A 12237-nucleotide genomic window follows, 5' to 3' on the forward strand; every position below is an offset into this window, starting at 1 on the left:
CCATTGTATATATGTACCACGGCTTCTTTATCCAATCATTTGTTAGAGGATACTTAAGTTGTTTCCACGTCTTGGCCACTGTGAATAATGCTGGAATGAACATCAGGATACATATATCTTTACAAATTTCCTGCATAGATACCCAGAAGAGGGATTGCTGGGTCATATGGTAATTCTATTCTTAATTTTTTAAAAACATTTAAATTTATTATTATTTTTTTTTAGGTGAGGCAACCCTTGGTTGATCTCACAGATTGCAAGGACCTTGTCAGCTTACAATCCCTTATTTATTTTTATTTTTAAAAATTTTTTACACCTACAGCACCTGGTCTTCCTAGGTGGTCTCCCATCCAAGTACTAACCAGGCCCGACCCTGCTTAGCTTCCAAGATCAGACCGGATCGGGCTTGTTCAGGGCAGCATAGCCATAGACATATTCTTAATTTTTTGAGGAACCTCTGTCCTGTTTTCCCTGGTGGCTGCACCAGTTTATATTCTAACCAGCCATGTACGAGGGTTCCCTTTTTCCGCATCCTCTCCAACACTTGTTTTTTTCCTTTTTTTTTTTTGGTAGCTATTTTAGTGGATGTGAAATACTAGCTTGTTTTGATTTCTGTTTCACTAATGACTAAGTTCCCTTATTTTTAGTGAAACCGAGCATCTTTTCATATATCTGTTGGCCATCTGTAGGTCTTGAGCAAAGTGTCTGTTTAGGTCCTCGAGGCTCATGTTTTAATTGGACTGTTCGTTTTTGTTGTTGAGTCGATGATGCCATTTTTAGGAAGTACAAAAAGCCGACACCGCATTGTTTGGGCTGACTCCTTTCCTCTCTCTGGAGACAGAAGGGGAGCTCCTGGTTGCTCCAGCAAAGCACTGGGCCTCGTGTAACTTGTGCCTGAGTCAACTGCTAGGAGGAGGGATGCGCATGCATTTTAGTTTTCAGGTCACGGGGAGTGTTTAATAGTTCTCTTTCCATCAAGCCCTGTATTTGAAAGCCTACTATCATGGTTAAACCTGAGACCTGGACCCCATAGACCCGACTTTACTAGCGCAGTCAAGGTTCTCTGTAGCCTGGGCTTGGCCCAGCCCAAAAGCAGTGCAGTCCGTTCGGGGTGTGAAGTATGGAGTATGAAGTAGGGAGTATGAAGACAAGTAGAAAATAAGGAAAAGTGTGTTTGTTGCTGGTAATTTGGAATTCGGAATGTGACGACATTGCCCAGTCAAGGCAGCCTCGCTCTCCGAGGATGCAGAAGGGATCGACCTTACTTGCTGAGAAAATGCCGATGAATCATGTGGCTTCGTTATTCCTCCCACGGGGTAAGCAGCCGAGCAGTCCTGCCCTCAACGGGACAGGGTCCAAGTTCATGGTGGCCGACCCTGGAGGCTGACCATGCCAAAGTCAGACCCTGAGTGGCCTTGGTATTAAAAGACCCTGTTCCTTTCTGTTCCTTCCCTCTGCTGCAGTGTCCCCTGGTGCTTTGGGCTGGAGATACTCTTGCCAGCTCCAGCCCCAAGGGACCTCTCTGCTTAGCCTAAGCCCCCGACCAGCCCTCGCTCCCCTAGAACAGGAAGAGGCTGCGATATCTCCCACACCCACACGCTCCCCAACCCTAAAACATTTTTTAAGGGAAGGATGCCACCAGGTGACTCAACAGTCTGCACTCTCGCAGGAGCCATTCATTCATTCATTCATTCATTCATTTTTTTCACTCTGTCTCTTCCTGCCTCAGGCAGTTATGTAATGGTGGGTGGGCGACACTCCGGTTAAACAGAGCCAGGAATTCTCCCTGGGAGCTGGAGGCGGAGCACGCTCTCCGTGAGGGACACGGACGCCTGTGTTTCCGTGTTTAAGGCTGCAGACGACCCTGCTTCCCTCTGCCGTGGCCGGGGAGGCCTGATCCTTGCACAGAGACCTGCCCTGCGATGCGAGGCGGGGCGGGAAGGCAAGGCTGCTGGACACAGGAGGACAGGGAAGCATGTCGCCACGGCCCTTTGCCAGGCTGCCCCCTGCCATCCTCACGTCCTGCCCGCATGGCCGCTGCAGGGGCTGCGTCTGGTTCTGGTCGTGGACGGGACACGGGGGCCGATTCTGCAGTCCATTGATCATTTTCAGGCTTTTCGACTAACCACGAAACTGGATGGAACTTTCTCGTAAGAAACGGCAGCGTCCTACCGTGAGATCAGAAGGCGTCGCTCAGTTGCTGTTTGTAATTTGGCTGCCTGCGCTGAGAGGCCGCCTGGCCTTGGCCGTGGGTGTGGTTGCTCTCCGCCCTCCCCCCCCAAACTCTCCACCCCGTTTGCCCAGCTGGTGTCTGTTTAGAGAGCTATTTAGATCCCCCCATAGAAAGAAAAGCTTTCCATTCTCAGAGCAAACGCAGCGATTAAGTACATCTAAGAGAAAAGCATGATGATGACTCATCAGGATAAAATCAATGATTCCCTTTCTGCATTATAAATGACGAGGTTTGTAGTCAACAGCTTTTAGCAAGAGTAGGGGTGTGACTTTGGCTCGAGGTGGAAGGAACCGCACAAATGCCCCTGAGCATGGGATCCCCCAGTCAGGAAAGGGACTGTAACTGTTCAGGATGGGGTTAGGGCACCCATTTAAAATCTGACCCGCGAAATTCTTGATCTTGGCAGTGGGAGAAAACGTTATTCAAGGAAGCAAGAATTTTTGTTTAGCTTATATGGAGTCATCGGAGGCCGCACAGCCTAACCTCTCTGTCCTGTGGGACACTTTCCACAAAACCTGACTCGAAGCCCACAGGGCGTCCTGTGCTCTTAAATGTCCATGCAGCTGAGAAAGTGGAAAGACACTTCGTCGTGAAAATACGTTGGCGACCGGACACTCGCCACCTCGTGAGACCGTTCCAGTGTTTTAGCAGCTTTGATGGTTCAAAAGGTCTCCCTCACGTCTGGTTGAAAATTGTGTCCCTGTCACTTTTATCTGTTGCTCGCAGTGAGGCCCTCTGGCCACGCTGAAAAAATCTAGCTCGCCTTACTCTCACCGAGGGTCTCGCGACATTTGGAGATGACGCCAGTGTTCGTCCTGTCCAACATCCTCGCTGCTTTCCAGTTCTAGGGAAGAATGCTGGTCGCCACCTTGCCACCTCCGGCAGGCGTCCCCCAGTCTGACCACTGGGGGACCCTATGCTGGTCGCGTATGAGGTCTGTTGCCTCCTTTGTTAGTGACACTACACTGGCATCGATTACTCCATCCTAAGATCTCGTTCTTTTTTTTGGGGGGTGTCTTGTCACACCGCTGGCTTGTGTTGACTTTAAAGCCTGAAGAGCGATCACTTCCTATTCCTGTAAATTTCCATGTGCCCAGAGGGTTTGGAAAAGAAGCAGAAGCAAGTATTTTGCCCTGGGCACTAAGGACTTGTTTTGTTTTTATCAAGGGCTTTAAGCGCAGCATTTGATATTAGAATCTTAGGTTAGTGGCTATATTATGTTCATATGCAAGTTTGCATATTTATATATATATATGCATATATATATATATATATATAATATATATATATATTTTTTGTATTTAACATCATAGGGTCACACCAAAATTCATGTTCTCCTTTGGGAATGGTGGCTGGAGCTCTGCTACATCCTGAAGGAACTGAATGTACGGGCCACAGCCATGTGAGCAGTTGAACCAGCGGGAGGTGGTGATCTCAATATGGTGTTGATTCGTCCGTTTCGAAGTTTGGGGGTACTCATAGGCAGTGTTTTCAGAGCCGTGGGGTCCTCTACTGACATTCTGCAAATACTCTTCGTGTGCCTGGTGCTCGTGTCAGGTTCAAGCTTAACAAAGTGGTACCAGGCACAGTCCCAGCCTTCAATGTCAAGTGAAGCCTCTGTAGTAGCTACTGTGTACCTTACCCAGAGCAGGCCTTGCACAGTCATTTGTTGGGTGGGTACATTCATTCAAAAGCATATTTGATACATCTTCCGGAATCAGTGTATTGTCACTAATGATGTCTCTGCTTAGAGTGGACAGAATCTGTCCAGAAATCTCTCTCCATGTCTCTTGTTGTGGGGACAAATGTTAATCTCATGACCATCACAGACTAGAGAGGATGGCCGACCAGGCAGTGGGGACCTGGCCTTCGGGAAAGTTGGGGCAGCTTCTGTCTCCCCGCCGTGCCCCGCCCCCACCCCAGCCCCATGCTGAATCATAGCCTAGATCCCAGAAGCCTGTTTCTTGGATTTCTTTAGCATTTATGGCTTATATCAAACTCTCGGGCATTTACGAATTTTATTAATCAGCCTGTTAGGTTTTTCCCAAGAGCACCTTTTGCCTCCTTGACTGTTTATCTGATTGTTTATATCCTCCACAGACTTACATATGGGGTTTTTCCCCATCAAAGGCCAAGGTAAATAGACATGGAATTAAACCACAGAGATCTGAGCGGGGTCGGTTTCTCCCTTAGAAGAAAGGGCAAGAGAAAAAGAGAAGCTGACTTTTACGAAAGTCACATTCTGTTCCAAGCACTGTGCTGGGGACTTTACATTTGTTATTATGATTATAGGAAGACTTTTAAGTAAGTATTTTTATCCTAGTTTTGCAGAATAGGAAACTAAAGTCTCATAGAACTTAAGGACATTTTCAAAGTTCCTATGAAGAAGAAGAGACCAGGCAGGATTTGAACTCAGGTCGCTCTGCCTGCAGGAGCAGCAGGGCTAAGGAGCCTGTCTGCTCCCCAGGAATGTGCAGAGCGGCTGGAAGTAGTCACACGGCCACCTCTGAGTTATTCACGAAGACCATCTCGCTGCTGGAGAACAAGAGGAAAAAGGCCAGGGCGGAAAGAACAAAGAGGCAAATTAATCAAAAGGAAGACGAGGCCCTGAACAATGAAACAGAATTTCCTCTATGAGATCACAAGCATTACTAATAATAATAATGCTCACTATTGATGATGGTATAATACTTTAGAGGCAAATTTCGCAGTATCTATTGAAAAGAAAAAAACCTCCTATATTTTTACCTTAGAATTAAACTGCTGCAGCTAGAGGGGATTAGTGAAGTGACTTATGGAATTTTCAATATTTAAAGCAGTGAGGTATATTTACTATATATTCTGACATGGAAACTTCCTGTAATAGAGAGTTAGATTTAAAAAGTGATTTACAGAACAGTGTGCAGTGTATGATCTCATTTTGTTAAAAGTATGTACATATATTTTATATATGCACGAGAAAAAGCCTGGAGGAATATGCAGAAAACTGTTAATGAGGTAAATTCTAAGGGATAGGGCATTGGGAACTTCCATTTCTTATTTGCTACATTTTGGTCTTTTTAAAAAAATAAGTATGATAACTCATTTATATTACTTTTAAAAAGACATTAAAAGACACCGTTTAGTTGCTCTTACCAAAGTTTTGGCTAGTTAGAGAGGACCCTAGGTACAGAAAAATGTGTAATGTGCCATGTCGTACTCAGATATGTTCATCCATCCATCCATCCATCCATCCATCCATCCATCCATCCATCCATCCATTTTCCATCCATCCATCCATCCATTCATTAAGCATTTAGTAGATACCTTTGTATGCAAGGTCTTTTTTCCTATGCAACTTTCATCTATGTAATTTTCTTTCCTATATTACTCCAGAAAATAAATAAATTGGAAAAAGTGTAAGAAGCTAAAGCAATTTATGCTTGTCAGGGACATTTTCTTATACCATGATGGCTGACAATCTAGTATTGGCCAGTTGTTTGCTTGGATATCTAAGAAAGTCCCTTTCTAATCCAGTCTAAAGATTCATTTTGGAAGAGAGAATATTTTTATTGAAAAAAAACCCAAACACCCTAAACCCCTCCATGGTCACATTATGAGTTAACGTTGTGTTGGGTGTCTCTACTTCAGAGCTGTCTCTCTTGTTCCTCTGTAGGCCCTTGGCAAATCAGGGAGTTAAGGGGACACACTCATATCATACCCTTCAAAGGTAGCTGGATGTGTGTCAAACCTCATTATCAAGAAAGATTAAAATGAAAGATTACTCTCTAAACCTTACCCTGTCTTAGCGTTCAAATACCGCGTGAACACTGGTTTGCTGAATGCAAGACCAGAATAGAATGGTGACCTTGTCTTGGGTATGGTCTAACAGGAAAAGGGGACTTTGCAGGCTTTGCAAATGTGCTCTCAAGCCATCAAGTGCATTTTTGTTTTTGTTCCTGTTTTTGGTCTCTGTGGAATTATATCACATCGCATTAGTTATTTAATACAAAAGTGAAGCATTCTTTGGCTGCTGAGTCCTAAATTCAAATGTATGAAATACAGAGATATGCTCTTGAAAGATTTTTTTTTAATAGATTTGAACATATAAAACAAAGTAAGTTGTGATTATTCACATCACAAATTGACACTTAGCAATAAAGATATCCATTGCAGTTTCTTTAAAGAGCAATTTTCCTAAACGAGAGAAAATGTGATATAGTCGATTTTTATGCTGCTTCAAGAGCAGTGTCTGTAGTGAAGTCAGTATAGTCCATTGTACAATGAAAATATCCCGAGTCCTTCAGAATCAATTTGGCTCATGGTCAGTGCAAACGGGAGACTCTCTTACCCCTTTCTTTCTCTCTATTCCTTTGTCTTATATTTTACCAAACTGTTATATTTGTTTGTCTTATATTTTGCCAAGATAAACTCCTGTCTCAGCACATACTTTTAGGATTGCCGTAAACTCAGATGTCCATCTGCCAAAGAGTGGCTGAGGCTGTCAGAAGCTGAAAAGACGGTTTGGCCACAGTCAAGTACAAATAGAAGTGCAGAATTTGTGCAGCTCGTTTGGCTAATCGTCCGGGGATGCTGCTACATATACTACAGTACTTAGGACAGCTCCCCACCCCCAGCCAAGAATTATCTGGCCCCAGTTTTCAACAGTGCAAAGGCTGAGTGACATTGACCTGGTAAGATACCTATGACCAGAGGTGGGAGATGAAAATTCAGGGGGTCCGTCACGTCGGTGAGGTTTCTACGGGTTCAATATCAGACACCCTTTTTTTTTTTTTTAAGTTAAAGGATAAATGTCACATATTAGACACTCAAAAATATTTGCTGAATGCATAAGTGAATGAAAGGCATACAGGAAGAGTTCCCTGTGCAAAGAAAAGGTTGCTGGAGAGACATTCCCAGAGGAAGGCAGGTTTGCTGTGGCCAGAGGCCAGGTGAGCGGCCGGAGGTGGGGCTGGGAGAAGACTGTGGTTTGTCTGGTTTCCATGCTCTTTATTTAGGCACCTGCCCCACAGAAGGTGGAGGACAAACAAGTGGCATTCATCAAGGGACAAATGAGGCCTGGTTTGTATTCTAGAATGATCACTTTACGGCTGGTTAGGGAGATTGTCCTGGAAGGCCACGAGACCAGAGCTAGCCTGGTCCCCTTTTGGTAAAAGGCCAGTTGGGGGCCTACGAACACCTGTACTGGGACCGAATGGAAATGGAATAAAGGAAGAAATAGATTCCAGAAAGATTTGGGAGGAAAAATGATCAGGATTTGGCGACTGAATTGGAAATGTGGGTAAAGGTAGGAGAAAACTCTCAGGTCTCGATGTCCTTGGGTGACTGGAGAGTCCAGGGATATAATCCGGTTTGAAGTGACAGATTGTGAGTTTTATTTTGTACATTTGCAATTTAAAGACGTGGAGCGTGCGAGAGTGAGGAGAGTCTCAGCTGAAGACGGGGCTTGGGAGTTGTTTCAAGCCAGGAAGCCGAGGCTCAGAGAGCTTCTCTAACCTGTGTTGACACGATTGATAAACAACAGAACCAAGATTCAAACCCAGGCACGTCTGGCTCTAAGACTTACCCCACCAACTCCTAACTTAGTCCTCCCTTGCCCCGCCAAATTTTACATTTCCAAAATGAGGCTTTACTTTAAAATGCAGATGGATGACAATTTACCAAAATTACCAGCGTAGTTAGTTACGCTTCAACCCAGTTATCCCACTTCTGTAGGAATTGATCTTACAGTCATACCCGGACGTGTACAAAATGACACAGGCACAGTGTCACTCACTGCGGTCTTGCTTGAAAGAGCACAAGACTGGAAACGGCAGGAAGGAAAGCGTTAATGAACTATGGCGCATTCACGCGATGGACTCTCATGCAGCGGCACGAAGGAGTCAGGAGCGGTCAGAGACCTGGTTCGGAGAGAGATTGGAGATACCTAGAGCCAAACTACAACAGCAGCAGCCATGGCAACAGCAACAACGAGGCGCCCACCAGTGTGGATGGCATGCCATGCTCTGTTCTGTGTAAGAGAAAGTAAAAATAAGAACGTGTATTTGCTTGTATCTACACAAAGAAACACAAAGGATATCAGATACTAGTAAAAGTAGGGTGCCTCATAAGGGCAGTGGGAATGGAGTGGAAGGATACAGGGTGGGAATAAATCGTATCAGTGGATATCTTTTATATTTGAAGCATGTAAAGGTATTATCTATTCGAAACAATTGACGTGTAGAAAATGTGATATACTTACCCATTAGCCTCTATCTGCACTTGAAATTTATTTCTGCCCGTGGAAAGATGTATTTGGCTTACAGATTTATAATATTCCTATACTTAGTCATCCATCCATCCATCTTTCCATCTATTCATCCATCCATCCATCCATCCATCCATCCATCCATCCATCCATCCATAACATAGTTATTTATCAATGTTCCAGGTGCTGGGCTAGCCACAAGGGAAAGAATTGAGAAAACAGACTTTGTTCCTGCCCTCATTCTAGACACAAAGACAGAGATCACCTTACAAATACACTAAAATGGTAACCCTGCTCCAAAAAGTGAAAACATGACTAAGTTATTCTGGGTTAGGGTAGGTGAGTGTGTGTTAGGGAAGGATCCGAGGAAATGGCTTCTGAACTTCAGGAGATGCAGGAGGTAGGAGCCGAAGAGAGGGAGCAAAAGCAGAGTGACTAAATAGTCTTTGCCAAAGCTCCGAGACAAGAAAGACACAGTTATTGAAGAACCCAAAGGAACCAGCATTGCTGCGATGTAGGGGCCGAGGAGATGGGGTGGATATGTGAGAGAGAAGTGGGGTACATACTTCCAGATCTTGTGGACCACCTTGAGGATGCGGATCTTTGTAATTAAAGCAGAGCTGGAAGCCATTGGAGAGGTTTAGCCTACAGTAGGACAACCCGGTCCCATTCAAGTCTTAAGGAGAACACTGGCTGCTCCTTGGAGAATGATGGGTGTCAGGACCAAGAGTTGACTCAAGGAGACCAGTTGGACGGCTATCACTGGAGAGTAGGCCAAAAGTGACCTTCGTTTGGACCAGCATGGAGGTTGGCATTAAGAGAAGGAGATGGATTCAAGAGAAAATGAAAACGGATGCTCTAGGTGATGGGCTGCGTAAGGGTGAAGGAGAGAAGTTGTCCAAACGGATAGATTTTCAGTGAGTGCGCCTGAGTACACGAGGCTGACGTTTTGAAGAAAATGTCAGGGCAGGGTGTTTGTTGGGGGACGTGTTGGATTTGAGCATCCTCGGACTTCCTAGTAGCCGACTAACGACCCGGAAAAGCAACACTCAGATTATGTCCTGCCTTCGCTTTTAGAGTGAATAGTATAGCTACCCACTTGGTTAACAGTATCAGTAAAGCGTTGCTCACTCATTAGTCTCCCGTTCTTTATTTTTCTATGCACCGCATTTACTTCTTGACAAAGTAGTATTCCACCGCTCTCTTTCCAGAAACATCCCACACATTTTAGGAGCGTGGGGTTTTATTGGATCCTTTCTTTGGAAGGGGAAGATTGTCGCTTCCCCCTCAGTAGGCTGCTGCCCTTGGCTTTCTCAGGTGGCATCTTTGTACACGTCAAGTTTTCTTTCTCCTTCTGGTTCTTCCTGTGAAGGCTTAGCTGTTAATCTTCCTTTGTGTTTCATATTTCATTTGTGTTTTTAAAAGAATGCCCTTTTATTGTTCTCTTCCCCGGTGCTGTATTTACAGGGACCTTTCTTCTTGATTTCCTTTTAGCCTTCAACAGAATGATTTTGGTAACTTGAGACGACCTTGGGGGAAAGCAGCCATTATCCCCCAGTCCCGCTGTGTGCTAACTCTGCTGCTGGTGTTTCACAGCCCGGGTGTGGCAGGGCTGAGGTTTTTGTCCTCCCAACTTTTCAAAATATAACACGGACGCTGTTTCTGGTATCTGGGAAGAGCAGTGAGATCACTGGAAGTTTCCCAAAGGGAAAATTTTTCTGAATAAAAAGGGAGACAATGGGAGCTTCCTTTATGTTTCAAAGATGGCTACAAAATTGATTCGTTTGAAAAATGCTGTTCGTTACTTATCTGACCGTGGAATCACATTCAGCCCAGGGCACCGTGACCCTCGGGAGAAATGGAGCAGTGAATACCTGATCTAAACTTTCTGGCCTGAAGGCAACTGAAGTGACTTTCGACAGATCTATCATGACAGCTCGTTTTGAAAATCTGTTTGTCTCCAGCAGGGTAAGGCCCATTTTTTTAACGAAAAATCCTTTGAATGTCTCTGAATTGGGTGGCGGGTGACTCAGCTCTCATTTTGTCAATAGTGACATGTCGATGTCGAAAGGTGGTTCATCGAGGAAGAGACATCAAAAGAATGAAGAACATGACTTTGACGAGGGCCCAGGAAGAGTCTCAAACTGCCGGCCTTCGGGCGTGTTTGGTTGGGCACCATGGTGGCCATGAGAATGGCCTCAGATCTCCAATGTCGTGCCCTGAAATCCATCACTGGGTGGTGCCGAGGCCATGCTCCCCTTAACGAGGCAGAGTGAGACACCGATGCAGGTCTGTTACTTGGAGAGATGGGACGCCTCTGACAGTGGCTTCGGGCCTCCCCAGTGGCCCTGCCGAGCTTTCCGTAGAGCTGCGCTGCTGTCCAGGAGACATCTGCCCCAACGTCCTCCCTTCCTCCTCCCCTGGGCTCGGGCCAGGCTGCCTCGCGGCTCAGCTCCTGGTCTCCGCGTGCGGTGCGCCTTCCCCACGTTCTCCCGTAGGCGTTTCTCTTAACAAATGACTGGCACTTGGCCTTTGCTTTTCAGAAAACCCAGATCAGACAGGCCCCACTTTTTTTTTTTTTTTTAAAACAACTCTTTAGAAGGGACACACGCAGTTCCCACTGTCCCATCTCTTCCGTGACCTTGTAGTCAGCCTGATTCACATATTCGTGTCTGTCTGGCCCCTCGGAGTGTTTGATTTTACTTCCCAGGTCACATATCCTCTTTTACAGAATAACGGAGACAGGAAAAGAGGGGAGGGCCAGCCAAGGAGGAGAATAGCACTCAGTGGTGTGTATGAGACGAAACTATTACCCAATTTGGATGTGATGATTTATCAAACGACCCATCTAACTTTTGTTTTTCAGTAATTTGCTTAAAATTTCTCTATTTCGCTTTAACCTGTGAGTCCATAAAGTTTTCTCAAAATTAGAAAGTTGTAGAATTAAGGATGCACTTTCCCTTTGATTAATCTACATAATTATTCAGTGGCCGATTCTCTCTCGTATTTGAGGAGTCTGGGTTGATGTCCACTCATCCCTACTCTTTGCTTGGGAAGAGGTGGGCTAAATAATTCTCTTTTAGTTCATGGTGCACTTGTAGTAGATATTTTCATATGATTTCAATCAATAACTTTTTGAAAAGGTTCCAAGCAGCAACGATAGTTTCCAAGCTACTTTTATTAACATTTCCAGTAATTATTTTTTATAATAGAATCGTCTCCATTTTTCTTTCCTTCCAAAAGCAACTCATTGCTTCAAGTTGCTCCCCTTAATTTCCGATTTAATCAAATCTAAGCTCTGTGGCAGTTGTTGTTAGCTGAAAAGAAGACCACATTTCTTTCAAGGTGGGGGAATAGACCAAGACAGACTGGATTTTTCCTACCTTAAAAAATTGTGTTGCCCTCTAGAAATAACATGGATATAATCAAGATCAACGACGTAATTTTAGGGTCCCCTTGCAAAGTGAAAAGGGGGCTGCTTGTTGAAAAAGTAGGGGAGGTGTGCTGTGCAAGGAACTAAAATACGAAGCTTTTCTCTTTATTTCATGCATCTCCTCGGCTCATGCGCATGCTCCATTGTCCCATTGAACTTCACTTATGAAACACAAGTGCAAGCGTAAAACTAAGAATTTCGAGACAGAGACAGCAGAGCATTAAACCAAACATGGGGCCCCGTGGGTGTGGGGCCCGTGGGCGTGGGCCCCGTGTGACCACCCAGCAGCTGTGGATGGAACTCGACAGCGAGCTGATCAGCAGG

At 45.0% G+C, this 12237-nt stretch overlaps 1 pseudogene; it reads right to left on the reverse strand.

Annotated features, from left to right (window-relative positions):
• Positions 1-313: 313 nt before the first annotated feature.
• LOC112483802 lies at positions 314-432 on the reverse strand (annotated as a pseudogene).
• Between the last annotated feature and the right edge of the window lie 11805 nt (positions 433-12237).

Source organism: Pteropus alecto, unplaced genomic scaffold, assembly GCF_000325575.1.
Source record: "Pteropus alecto unplaced genomic scaffold, ASM32557v1 scaffold97, whole genome shotgun sequence".
In the NCBI taxonomy this organism is placed as follows: Eukaryota; Metazoa; Chordata; class Mammalia; order Chiroptera; family Pteropodidae; genus Pteropus; species Pteropus alecto.